We start from the raw sequence: 15,337 nt of genomic DNA on the forward strand, positions 1-15,337 counted from the left end.
GGTATTTGAGATTGATAAATTGAAATGATTACTGTATAGATCAAGATTTGAATCAACCGGTATGTAATCAAGGAAAAGGGAAAATTATGGATTAGCCCCTGACACTTCGCTTACCATCTTTTTTGGCCAGGTAAGTTCATATAGCATTTTTATATTTTATTGTTATAGGTTTTTGAATTATAAATTGTACATGTGAATAAATATTATTTGAGTTATTTATATAATGGTATTAAAGGTGATAATTAGATTGATTTGTCAAGAGATGTTTACCTGATAGCACTCCGGTGCCCTTGATTGCACATTCGTGCCCTTGGTTTGCACTCTCATTCCCATGTATGCACTTCAGTTCCCTTTTTTTGTTTTATTGATGTTCTTTAGGATAAATGAGCAATAATAGAGAAATTATTTCAATATGAAATAATATGTACATGTCTATGGTTGAATTTGTAATGATCTTGGTATGTTATTAAGGTATTGAGTTACAATAGAGTTACATTTACTTGAAATGTATAAGAATTGAACATGTAATCTTGTCTTGTGGAATTGTATTGGCATGATTAGGTTTAGATTGGCAAGTTGTTTAGATATTATTTATAAATTTGTAAATAAGGTAAGTTAACATTCTATGCTTATGAACTTGCTAAGTATTTTAAATAATTACTCTGTTGTTGTTTTCGTGTCATGTAGTTATCTTTTTTGGAATGTGAAGATTGGATCAACTCAAAACTCACACTATCCAGCCTTCAATTCGATAGTCTTTTATTTGTTCTGGACTTGGTTATGTGGCATGTAAATAGGCAATGTTATGCTCATATATGATTACTTGGATATGGTAGCTTCGATATTTGGATAATGCTTGTATTTTGATAGCCTGATGTGGTGAGCTTGTATGTGCATTAATGGAATTGTGGTAAAATATGTTTGAAACAATTGAATGGTATGTTTTAAATATGTTTTGATTGAGTTTGGAATGTTAAATGTGAATGAAGAACCATATTTGAATAGTTTATGAATACATAGGTTGTTATGCTCATATATGATTACTTGGATGTGGTAGCTTTGATCTTTTGATAATGCTTGTATTTTGATAGTCCTATGTGATGAGCTTGTATGTGCATTAATGGCATTGTGGTAAGATATGTTTGAAGCAATTGAATGGAATATTTTAAATATGTTTTGATTGAGATTAGAATATTAAATGTGAATGAATAACCATGTTTGAATAGTTGATGAATACATAGGTTGTTATGCATAACAAAGTGTCAAATTAATGTGAAATGGCTTGAATAATCTTGTTGTTAGTTAAAGAGATGTAATTGTAACCCCCCAAACCCATATCCGACAATGGAATAGGGTTACGAGGCATTATCGGATAACACACATCATTCACCTACATTCATACATTCATAATCAAAAACCATTCATCTCAATCATAATGTCTTTTCTAAGGTCCTACGAGACCTTAAAACATGCTTAGAAGTGGTTCGGGACTAAACCGATAACATTCACAAACTTTAGGAAACTTAAAAAAATTTCAAACATTAAAGGGTCACATGCCCGTGTGAACAGGCCATGTGCCTCACACAGCTACCAGACACAACCGTGTCACAGGCCGTGTGAAAACAGGGCATACATACTGACTTGCACCACACAGTCGAGGACACGCCCATGTGCTAGGCTATGTGAAATCTAAAGGGGTTGCTAACTTGGGTCACATGGCCGGCTACACGCCCTTGTGCCAACCCGTGTGCCACACACGGCAAATAGACACGCCTATGTGTCTAGGCTGTGTCAAAACTGTAAAGTATACTGACTTTAATTCGAAGGGTACCCCAGGGGACACATGGCATTGTAACATGCGCACATGGCTAAGACACACGCCAGTGTCTCCGTCCGTGTGAACAAAAAATAGGCCATTTACAAGGCCAATTTGCCACCCTTTTCTTATAAATACCTAACCATCAAAATGGTACCATTTTAATACATATAAAGGCAACCAAAAACATACCAATTCAATCACATATCAAGTTATCTATCATCAACTAATTGAACTACTAAATTCCATATTCAAAACATACCAAATCCTTATACCTAAATTCATCACAAGTTGCATAAATTTAAAATGCATTAACTTGTCAACTTATCATCTATTTTGTGCCTCAAAATCAATCCACAACATATCATCTTTTAAGCATTAACTTACCAAATGGCAACTAACTACTTGAGCAACCATATAACCATTCCAAAACATGAGGCAACTTATACATCATACATTTACATCATTAACAAGCTAAAACATATAGCTAATATCATAGCTCAAAACATACCAAAATGACACAAGCCTATACAGGCCATATATTATATATACAAAGCTCCAAAAATACCAACAAGTAGTCGATAGTGTGATGATGGCTCCTGATGATCCCTGATGTCTGAGCTAGTTTCAAAAATCTATAAAACATGGAAAGAACACACAAAGTAAGCTTTAAAAGCTTAGTGATCCACACAAAAATAAATCATTTTAAGAATCAATATCATTACCATCAATTAAGCAAGATATGAATAAACACATTTAAATACGCATTCAAGTTCACAAACCTTTCTATCAACCAAATTATACTTCTCAAACGTACCAATTCATCAATTACTTTCTCTTCTTAAAGCATGTATAAATTTTGTAGATACATGAATCATTTAGCTCAGTCACATATTCTTTCTCAACTTGACTTTTCCTGTTGAACCTTTCGAAATCAATAAGGATACTCGGAAATCACACAAGCTCGTACAATGCCATATCCCAGATATGGTCTTACATGTTATCAAATATTGATGCCACTGTCCCAGACAGGGTCCTACACAAAATCAAATAACGATGCCAATGTCCCAGACATGGTCTTACATGTAATCACATCTCGATAACCTAATGTCATGACATTTGTATCGTATACTATTCCTAAGGTTCGTATGGGACTTTCGAATGTCGAAACTGTATCAATTCTTGCTCGTAAGTGCTCATTCAACATTTATAACAATTCAATGGCAAGTAAACACATATAATTCAATTTAATGACATTTATTTGCATATGAACCTACCTCGTCTTCGGAGTAAACGGACGGAATCAACTATTTGTCAACTTTCTATTTTCCCCGATCTCAATCCATTTTCTTTAGTTCTTGATCTATATGAATTCAAAATTATATGAATTCAAAATTAATTCTTTTATTCATTAACACATTCAATTTAATCCACAAACACATATTTGGGCTTTTTTTACTTTAGCCCCTAAAGTTACACATTTCTTACAATTTAGTCCTCATTTCAAAACAACTCAAAATACACAAAATTTCAACATGCTCATGTTAGGCTGAATTTTCCTTAGATCCCTAGCAGCCCATTAATTCAATTTATTCACACTTTTAACCCTACATTTTACACTTTTCACAATTTAATCATATTTAAGCATTTTCACTCAAAATCACTTTACAAAACATAGATATCTATCATCAAGCTAAATTTTTCATCATCAAACATTTAAAAACACATGAACTCATCAATGGAAACTTTCAAAATCATCAAAACTTTCAAAAATTTAGGCATGGGCTAGCTAGTACTCAAAGCAACGATCACAAAAACATAGAAATCATCAGAAATCGAGCTCAAAACATACCTCAATCAAGCTAGAGAAGTGCCAAACCCTAAAATGAATTTTATGATTTCTTCTTCCACCGTATTCGGCGAAAGATGAATGAAAATGAAGCTTAATTTAGCTTTTGTCTTAATTATTTAGGCTTTAATAATCAAATACCAAATTTACCCTTAATGAAAACATTACAAAATCACCTAATATATGCCTATTTATGACAAATTCCAATATAAATGGTCTAATTACAACATAAGGACCTTTCATTTAATAAGCCATGATAATTAAGCACTTTAACAAATATAATGCAACTTTTGCATTTTACGCAATTTAGTCCTTTAGTCAAATTAACCACCTAAACGATAAAATTAACACACAAAACTTTTACACATACATGTTCACATGCTATAAAATCCAAAAATAATATTAAAATAATTTTATGACCTCGGATTTGTGGTTCCAAAACTACTATTCTGATTTAGCTAAAACCGGGTTGTTACAATAATGGTATATGCTTAAGTTGGTTTTGTGTAGGTTTAATTGTGAAAATATGCATCATTTGAGCTAATGGTATGGCTTGGCACGAAATAGGTACCAAATGACCAAACTTTACCAAAAACAAGGTTTTCGTCTTGACGTGAAATCTTCCTAGTCGAATGTCGAAAGACAGTATGTGACATCCCGACGTCAAGTGGTCTAACATCATGACGTCACTATCTTGATGACATCACGACATGGGAATGGCTTGTCAAAACGTGAAGTTCAAACTTTCAAAACTTTGCAATTTGGTCTTAAATCATGCCTAGGTAGGAGTGAATATTGGATTTAGTCTCGATTTTTATTTGAAGGTTATCATATGATTACAATTGTGGTAGGAATGAATGTTGCATGATTAATTTTAGTGTCTTCTTTTATGATTACTGTGGTAACATTTCGTAACTTGGGTCCGGTGATTAGGCTGGGTAAGGGGTGTTACACGATCGGTCCTTTCGCTAGCTTGTTGAAACTAGAAATGAATTGCGTGTTTGAATCGAAATGAATAAAAATAGAGAAATAAAAAACATTCAGAAATGATTATGGTTTTCTTTGAAATGGAGAAATGGAATTATCTGGAAATGAATGTAGTTTCCCCAATGAAAATGGAAATGGAAACGAAAATGAGAAATGATTCATTTGCAAATGAACATGGATTACTCAGAAATCATCGGAAGAAGAAGTTTATGTTTTTTACTATTTTAAAGCCCGAAAATGAAAATAAATCATACGGTCATAGTGAACAAGTTGAATGGTGAAATATTAAATATATTTTCTTTGAAATTTTATTAGGGGTAAATCGTTATAATTTTACTGGGGGTAAAATTGGAAAGAGAAAATTATTTATTATATATTGAAGTCTATTTTTTGGGAAATAGTAAAAAAATATTGGGTTGGATCAAATTATAAAATATTTAGTTCAAAGCCCGAAAAGTACTTGTAATTAGACCCGATATGGAAGAGGCCTAAAAGCCCCTTATGTTAATAGGGTGGACGGCTAACCCTAGTTAATATTAACTATGTTTGTTGCCCCCTATATCTTAGTAGGACTAGGATTTCGTTCTTCTAGTTGAAATAAACTTCTCTAATTCAATAAGGGTTCTACCTTCTCTACCTATAAATAGATGGCATTGGTAGGGCCATTTACACAACTTTAAGATATTGTTACTATACCAAAAACTAGAGAGAATTTATTCTCAGCTATTAAATATACTTTTTCAAAATAAAAATTCTACCAGTTTCTATTTGTGAAGAGAATTTTTCTTTCCAGATAAAAGAAAAGAATTCCTAGTTTTGTGTCTTCATTCAATTGGTTCGAGCCCATGCTCGAAGTAGTTCGTGGTACGAGAATAGTGAAAAAGATTGATTGGTTGAAAGTCGGGAACAACTCTATCAGAAACAAAAGTACGATTTTGGTCTAGGTTTTATTGCTATAAGTATCACAAACTAGGTCCGTTTTCAAAATTTTTATTTTTTGTTGTGTAAGAAATTCGTTTTCAAACCAGATTTTTTCCAACAGCTACATACTACAGAATTCATATACCCAACGCACCAACTTTCAGCTCCTTATCTATTTGAACTCGGGCTTTTACTTACATCAAAGTATATGAGTCAAGCATACATAGTCCATCATCCATTCAGAATTAAGGATATGTCACACTATGAACGTAACAAGAGAATAAATAAATAAACAGATTTAGGATCTATTCTACTTAGGTCATATCCGATGTACTGTCAATCCAGTCAGTCACATCTATGTTTCTATCTTCTGAGAGTCATCCACTCTAATGTTCAAGACAAAGCATCTCCCTAGTTGGACTTGAAAGACAACATATTAGTCTTTCAATCGGATTGCTGATTTTCGATTAGACTAAGGACATGTTTGGGTTCATCTACTAATACAAGAATTTGTTTTCGTATTACAATCCGACCATGTGATACCCCTTAGTATTAATTAACATTAGATAACTAATGAGCTAATATTTGCTTCGATTTTGCTTTGCATGCAAAAACCATTAAGGACAATGTACAAAGGGGATTAATGTAATTGATGCATAGTTTTATTAAATCAATCTGTTCAAAAAATATAAGTACACAAACGAATATACTACACTTAAGGCATCGAATCCAACATGATTAGAATATGAGTTCATACCTTAGAATAAATATACTTGGGTCTTGTATATTAAGAGTGCCTTATTGTAACATCTCTAAAACCCCTAAGACGTAAATACACTACAGGAAAACAGACTTTTAGCGGCGTTTTTTTTTGCCTTTAGCGGCGTTTATAAGCGCCACTAATACTTTTAGCGGCGCTTTCCCAAGCGCCGCAAATAACGTCGCTATATACACCGCCGCAAAAATTAGTGGCGTTTTTTAAAAAAAAGCCGCTAAAGGTCCTGGTCTTTAGCGGCGTTTTTTAGAAAAGCGTCGCTAAAGACCAGGACCTTTCGCGGCGCTTTTCCCACAAACGCCGCTAAAGGTCATGACTTTTAGCGGTGCTTTTTAAAAAACGCCGCTAAAGACCAGGACCTTTAGCGGCGCTTTTTTAAAAAACGCTGCTAAAGACCAAGACCTTTAGCGGCGCTTTTCCCACAAATGCCGTTAAAGGTCATGACTTTTAGCGGCGCTTTTACTAAAACGCCGCTAAAAATATGACCTTTAAATATTTATTTTATTTTAATTAAATAATATTTATTTCTATGTTAAAATATTATATTATGTTTAATTTTGAAATTTGAAATCTAAACTATATACTTTAAGGATAAATAAAAATATTAATTAAATGAAATTTTCAATTAAAATTTAAATTTCAAAACTAAATATAAAAATTAATGAATTTAAATTTAATACATAAACATTGATTTAATATGTAATTTAATACATAAAAATAACACACACAAACACATAAAGTATTACAATTTCTAAAACAAAATTCATCCTCATGAGAAAAGAATGCCAATTCATCATCACCTCTCATTAATCAAAAGAAAAGATCAAAAAAAAGAAGAAACAATATACAATGTAAATTGGTTCAAGCTTATATGAAGCCAAAGTATTGCAATGCTCTGATATAACTTAGAGAAGTCCTTTGATGCTTTCAATTCAACCGCCAGAGAATCCAAAACACCGAACGAAAGCCAAAGTATGCACTGTAAGCCAGAGTCAGGCCAATAAGGAAATCACTTGTACGACCCTCAAAGCCACATATGTCAAAGCACATTATCTGATCTCTTTGAATTATGATATGGAAAAATAAATTTTTAATAATGCCACAATAATGCAAGAATTAGAATTTGTTTCGACAAAAGTCATTGTTCATGTTATTAATCATGTGCCTTTGCATGTACATGTGTTGCATCTAAAACCTACATAGTTTAAATAATAAATATCACCAAATCCATGGCCTATCCTCAAACAATCTATTATTTAGATATGTAAACAAGTCAAATAGAAAGCAGCTCATGTCAAAGCATTTTCCTGATCCACTATGTTAGTTGTTTTTATATTTATTTCTTCCCTGAGTTCAATTTTAAACCTCAAAATATCTAAATATATTGATGCTCAGAATGCTTAATATTGCGGACAACCAATACAATAGTCTAATTTCGCTCAAAAATACTAAATTGTAAGTTACATAGAGAACAATTTCAATTATTTTCACTTGAAAGCACCAAAAGAGTTGAACAACTCGCCTAAATGCTCTAATAGAGTTGAACAATTTCAATTATTTTCAAATGTGGGCTAGCAATAATAAATAAAATCAACTAATAGAGCTAAAACATCATTTGGCTAAGAATGCTCTAAATGAAACTCCAAATCGTGCACTTACATAATACTTGCAATAAAAGTCTTAAGCTATACATTAAATAAATTATGATTATTTACCAAAGCATAATCCATAAATGAACCTAGCTTCCATGTTAGTATGTTATTTTCTCCATCAAATTAAAATTTCAGTGAGAGGAGTTTGTTTAAAACAAGATAATGAGTCTGTTGTCCTATCAACTCTTGAATCTAATTGCAATTGAAATCTTAGAATTTTAAACTATAGAGTTAATACATGGTAGAATTAAAGCTAACTGTTCACAATTACAGGAACTATAACTCTAAAATGTGAACATTATTTCAATATTCCTTCTTCTTTCTAGTAAATTTTAATAACATTCACATCATTACCTAGACCTAAGTTTTATTAAGAGAAGTGAAACTTAACTTATGCTGACCATGTAATGAGAGAATGTAAAATTATTATTACAGAATATGAAGGAAGAGCAAATCACCTTAAAAAGCCAATGGGGACTCTCTACAGAAAACTCCATAAAAAGAGCAAGTATAGCAGCAGGAGCAACAGATGCTCAAAAACATATGCGCCACCTGCACACATTATCAAGTTATGATGGACCTCGATATCTTAGCACATATAAAACTAGATAGGTAAATTAGGAATACACAGTTCAAATATTAGATGGACCTCGATATTCGAATGTCGTGAGACGCCAAATTTAGCTGCACCCTCCATATCCACCCGACGATCACTTGAGGATTGTCCTCGCCACCATGAGCAAGCTCAACCTACATCGATTACAATGAAAAGCAAATCAAGAAAAAGTTGTATGCCAATAAACTACACATCAAAATAACAATAGCTTAATATTACCCTCAAACGACAACCATCAAAGTTGTAACCATCTCGACCCTTAATTGCATCTTCAGCATCCCTTGAATTGTCAAACTATGAAACAAACAGAAATAGAAAGACATTGTTACAGTTTAGATACACATCCTCTGTGAAAACATATAAGATGAGATATATACCTCAACAAAACAATAACATGGAGGGCGTGGCGGGATCTTCAATTCGATATCCAAAATACAACCATACTGTAAATGAGATATACGTGTTATAGAACAACACCAGTAATCAACCAAAAAGAAAATAGAATTTTCAATTTCATTAACACTGCAGTCAATTAAAACACTTTAGGAAAATGTTATATCTGTCTCATATGATAAAAAGAATTGGCAGAAAAGAAAATTTGACGCCTACCTTGTAGAATAGATCTTCGACCTCCCATTCTCTCGATATCGGAGGTAGGTTGCCAACATAGATTGTGCGAGAGAAGCGACCACTCATTTTCGATAATAGAAAAAGTTAATAAAAATATCTCACTGCATGAGTAAAAATTGAACTAAATTAATAAAGAAAGAAAGTCCAGATTAAAATGTTAATTTAATTCTATCTGCATAGACATCACATTGTCATCAACATCTACTCAAGATAAGGACAAAAGGTTATTGCAAAACCAAAACCAGCACTTCAAGAGAGCAATTCCTCAAACAGAGCTCGCTCCACAAGCTCCATAGCTCATTTGCTCCAAAGATGCTCCACAAGGTATAAAATATTTGTAACTTAATTTGGTCTCCTCATCCTCCCATGAACATTTTGCCGTGCTTCATAAGAAAGCAACAATCGCCAATCATAAAATGAAACAAAACCGAAACTCCACCATGATTTTCCAACTACCTTCCTATACCCCTATGTATGATTGCAAACTAAAAGCATCAAGTCGACACCAAGTGAGCAATTCCTCCAACAGAGAGCGGTGCTTCACAAGCTCCATTGCCCATTTGCTCCAAAGAAGCTCGCAAAGCTATAACAAGATTCAAACTTAATTAGCCCTCCTCATCCACCCATGAACATTTTGCAAGAGCTTCACAAAGGGAGAAACAATCTCCAACTATTAGACAACCCAGAACCCAAGATTTCCACTCAGATTCTCTCACTCCCTTCCTATTTCCCCCTATGCATCATTGCAAAAGCTCCTAATTTGTCTAAGCGCTTGTCATCTATCATAAACAAAGCATGCGTGTCACCAGATGAGGTAAGATTGTCAGACACATTATTTCATTTTATCTCATTCACTCACTCTCTCTCTGATTCAACTACATTGAAGAAAAATTTAGCTGCACCCCCTCCATATCCACCCCGACGATCACTTGAGGATTGTCCTCTGCCACCATGAGCAAGCTCAACCTACATCGATTACAATGAAAAGCAAATCAAGAAAAAAGTTGTATGCCAATAAACTACACATCAAAATAACAATAGCTTATTATTACCCTCAAACGAAAACCATCAAAGTTGTAACCATCTCGACCCCTAATTGCATCTTCAGCATCCCTTGAATTGTCAAACTATGAAACAAACAGAAATAGCATTAATCACCACCACTTAAAGGAATGAAATTAAGAAGCAAAACCTAGGTTGAAGTTGAAAGAAACAACTCCAGTATCTATTATATTCAATTCATTGCAGTTTAAAGGGAAAGTGAAGAGAAAGAAATCGCGAAGGGGGGGAAATTAAGTCCTTAAGACAGAAAGAAAATTCATCAATTTTTTCAACAGTACAATTAGAAGACAAGTGACTGTAGTTCATAAGATATTACCAGTTCACTAATAGGAAGTTACGAACCTAAGATTTCACAAGTGAGAAGCGAAGTAAAAGGGCGATATTCTTGAAATTTTCTCGATAACCAAACACATTGAAAAGAAGATGTAAGGTTTCGTGAGTGAAGAGTAAGTACCTTCAGAGTGGGTAGGGCTTTTCCTTCACGAATCGAAGGTCGTAGTTCGGACATTTAACGATTCTAAATACATAGATGAGAAAAGAGGGACTAACGAGCGGGTAAGAGTGAGCGGTATTTTGATTTCCTTTTTTGGGATGGATGGATGCATGGATTTTATGAAAGAATCAAGAAACTGAAAATGAAAGGAAAATAAAGGAAATTACCTTGACAGAGACACATTGAAGCCCTCCGCAATCCTTTTCTACTTTCACCAATCACTGCGTTAAACCCAATAACCAAATTAAACCAAGAAACAGAGACACACATTCAAGACCTTTTCTTTTCTTTTTATTTTTTAAAGGGAAAACCATTTTTATCAAAAGTTCACTCCAAAAGATCGAGAGCGTACATACTTCTTCATGCGATGGCAAAGAGCACGGTTCGTCAATATACAAAGAACATCGGGCATAAAGTAATCGCTTTAAACTCAAAATATATTATATTTAAAGGAAGAAGGGCTTTTGTGTATCTTAACTTTTGCAGCATTTTTAGTATAAACGCCACTATAGTTTAGTTGGTTAAGTTTGCTTGCTCTTTACCTTAGTACACGGGTTCAAATCTCGTTGTTAGTAATTTTGAATCTTTTTATACCCTTTCGTACTTTGCTCTTTTTGTACTTGTATTTATTATTTTTAATCAATTAACTCTTCAATATTACATTAATATATATTATTAGTACAATAATATAGACGGATTGACAATTTAAGCTACATATTACAAGAATACATTAACATTAATATACAGCACATAATACATTAATATATATTATTAGTACAATAGTATAGAAGGATTCACAATTGATATACGGGCACATACATAATTTGAGCTACAATATTATGAATATTAAATCGCTAAAGCTAAAATTTTAGAATTGTTGTATAAATTTTAAAATTTAATAAGTGTAAAGGATAGGTGCAATAAATTATACACTATACAAGATTTGTGTTTTAAGATATTATTAGAATAAAAAATATATCTTATACAAAAATAATAACGGTACTAAAATATACAAAAATATTGCACATAATTCATTCCTTGTTTCATTGTAATAATCTTACAATGGTATTTCTCTATATTCAAATTTTTTGCACTTCAATTTTGTTTTCCTCTATTGTTTCATGTTCACTTGAATGTGTACATTTGTCCACTTCTCAATTGTTTTGTACACTGAAAGTTTATCTATTATCTCTTAAATAATTTAAACTATAATCATAAGTTTAATATATTCAAATTAAGATTATCTCTTTTACAATTATATAAGAAATCATTTAATATATAAATTAAAAAATACTAATTAATCTAAACCCTAAACCTCTTAACCCCTATCCCATAAACACTAAACTCTAAACCCTTAACCCTTAACCCCAAACCCTTACACCTTAAACTCTAACCCTAACCCCTAAACCCTAAATCATAATCCCTAAACCCATAATTCATCATAAACCTTCAAATACTAGTTAACTCCTAAACCTTAAACCCTAAACCATATATCTTAAACTATAGTTAACTCATAAACCTTAAACCCTAAACCATATATCTTAAACCATAAACCATAAACTATAATGATAATTAATTCGATATTTTAAATTCAATACTATCTCTTTTACGATTATATAAGAAAATATTTAATATATTGTATAACCATAAATTTTAATAATTATTATTTTAGGGTTATAGATTAGTGTTTATGATTTTTGGGGTTTAGGGTTATATGATTTTAGCGGCGTTTTTGGTAAAACGCCGCTAATGTTTCAGTTTTTAGCGGCGTTTCCAAAAGCGCCGCTAATGCTTCTGGTTTTAGCGTTTTCCAAAAGCGCCGCTAATGTTCTGTTTTTAGCGTTTTCCAAAAGCGCCGCTAATGCTCTGCTTTTTTGGCGTTTAGTAAAAACGCTATTATTCTCTTTTTTAGTGGCGTTTTTTGGTAAAACGCCGCTATTGCTATGTGTTTTACAATTTTTGCGGCGTTTTTTGGTAAAACGCCGCTAAAACGCCGCTAAAGCCCTATTTTCCTGTAGTGATAGTGTTATTTTGGGAATATATGTGTTAGATTTTTTTTTTAAAGTAAATGAAATGTGATTTATTGGTGATAGAAGAGAAGATAATCGATTATTGAAGAAAGTTGAAAGAACTGATATGTTGAGAGATTTTAATCCGAGGTATAGACTAAATTATAAGGTTGTAAAATGTATTACGATCAAGTTGTAAAAATTAAAAGTTAAAAAGATTAAATTGAATTTGTGGTGAAAAGAAGAAAGACTAGGATAACAATTTTACAAAAAATGAATAGAAACTCAAAGTGAATTGTAGAGATTTTCCAAGGGTAAAAAAGCCATTACACAAACTAGATAATTATGAAATTATGGATTTAAGAAAATATGGATATGTTGGTATGAGCTTTAACCATATAATTTTATGGGAAATGGAGAAAAAATTCTAGCCATATGATTTAAATTGTTATTGTTAGATTTTTGTATCATTTCATATTATTTTCTTTATTAAATAATTAAGATATTATTAGAGATATTTATCAAAATATGTTCCTATACTTTATATTCTGATAAAGTTTGAGATTGAAATTTATATTGATAGGTGTTGGGTCCATAAAAAATAAATCTTATGTCCAAAAAGAGAATATAAAATTAGTAATATAGGGAGTAGGGTCGATCCCAAGAAGATTGGTTCAATAGTGTTTGAATTTTTCACAACCAGGGTAGTTCGTAGGCAGTTTCGTTTCCACAACTCTTGCAATCCTGAGTAAAATAAATAAAGGAGGATTAAAGTACTACGAAATTAAATAAATAAAAATCAAAGAACAGTAAACCAATAAATAAAAACTAATTTTGAAATTAAATAAAATAAACTCAATTGATTAATATTCCAGCCTCGGGTATGACGTTGGTCTCGATCTCACAGTTGATCATGGATTATGGATATCTTTTTCCTCACTAGTAAGCTAGTTATAATGATCGAGGATACCTCAACCACCAATTCTTCCTTAATCATAAATTAACCATGAGAACCGCCCAACGATTAACCCTAATAGAATGAATAACTCCCAAAGACGCTTCCACGATTTAACCATCGACAGCCTTAGAATAATTTAACTCCAATTAATGATCTCAACCGCGCGGATCATTATATTAGATTATTTAATCCCATGGCGTCATCCAACTATACTCCCAATTGAACTATGCCAACTTGTTATTCAATAAAATAATTTGATGCGAATTACTTGTATTAATTGTATATCATTCCCAACACCATATAAGGGATCTTTATTGAAACACCACTAAAAACAATATTATAAAACAATCCTATCAATCTCTTAAACTAGATAAAAAAAAAAAAAAGATTACCCAAACAAAATGAATTAAGTGTGATTTCGTATCTCTCAACTTAAACACCAAAATTTAGTTAACCTTTTGCTAGAATAAAATTTAGTTGCTTATAATGGTTAATTGAATAAATGAAATAAGAAATTAATGGTTGTTGATGGCGCAAGAAAATTAAAATGGAACAATATTCTATTCCCAAAATTCAAAGCTAAATCTTTCTTAATTTCAGCTTTTAAGTTAAATTTTTCTTAGTATAATAAATAAATAAAATATAAGGGATAAAACTTAATTTTAATTTAATTCTTAATAAATATATTTATAAATAATATTTAGATAAAAATAAAATAATGTTAAAATCTAAGTAGTCTTGTACCGTTGTTGTACGTTAAATTATTACTTATATGCTCAAATTTTCCATATGATTTCATTCACATAGAAATTAGACAATAAATAAAAAATTAATAAAATCTATCTAAAATTTCATCAAAATAAAATACATAAATATGTCAATTTAACACACAATTATAAACTTAAAATTTAAATACAAATTTTAAAAAAATCTAATTTGATAGTTGATTTCGTTAGCATTTTCAATTAAATTTGCTTATTATTAGGTATGCTTTTGAGTTATTATGATTTGACTTTTGAGTTGACGTAATTGCATGGAGTAGAAATGACATTTTTTAATAGAAAATACTTTCGATATTAGATTATAAAATTTAAATCAAATATAAACACTGACAACATATTTTAATAATTTTTTACTTTTTTTTAAAATAGCACATTATAAAATTAAGAAATGTTATTAAGTTGAAATAATTTGAATATCGTTTCTTTCAAGGATTTTATTTAATAATGTATATTGGTTGTTATGGAGTTTTGTAGGTGTGGTGTAACTTTGATTTATTTAAAAATAAAATAATTTTTAAATTTTAAGTTAATTTATTTAAATTATTTGAATTAGTTCATTTTTTAAATAAACTTAAATAATTAATTTAATTCTTCAAGTTTAAATTTAGTTAAATTGTACTATCCAAATAACTCGAATAAATAATTGGTGCAAATACTCTTTGAATCCTTGAAAATTTCAAAATGAACAAACTGAACTCTCCAAAAAATTACAAAATTATAAATATATAAAACTAAAAAATTCAAAAATAATAAATGATAAATTTGAGACCTAAATAACAAATCAAAT

The 15,337-nt window shown here is 31.2% G+C and overlaps 1 pseudogene; it reads right to left on the reverse strand.

Moving 5' to 3' along the window:
• Positions 1-8,459: 8,459 nt before the first annotated feature.
• LOC108485059 (serine/arginine-rich splicing factor SR34A-like) lies at positions 8,460-9,312 on the reverse strand (annotated as a pseudogene).
• Between the last annotated feature and the right edge of the window lie 6,025 nt (positions 9,313-15,337).

This window comes from Gossypium arboreum, chromosome 6 (assembly GCF_025698485.1).
Source record: "Gossypium arboreum isolate Shixiya-1 chromosome 6, ASM2569848v2, whole genome shotgun sequence".
NCBI lineage: Eukaryota > Viridiplantae > Streptophyta > Magnoliopsida > Malvales > Malvaceae > Gossypium > Gossypium arboreum.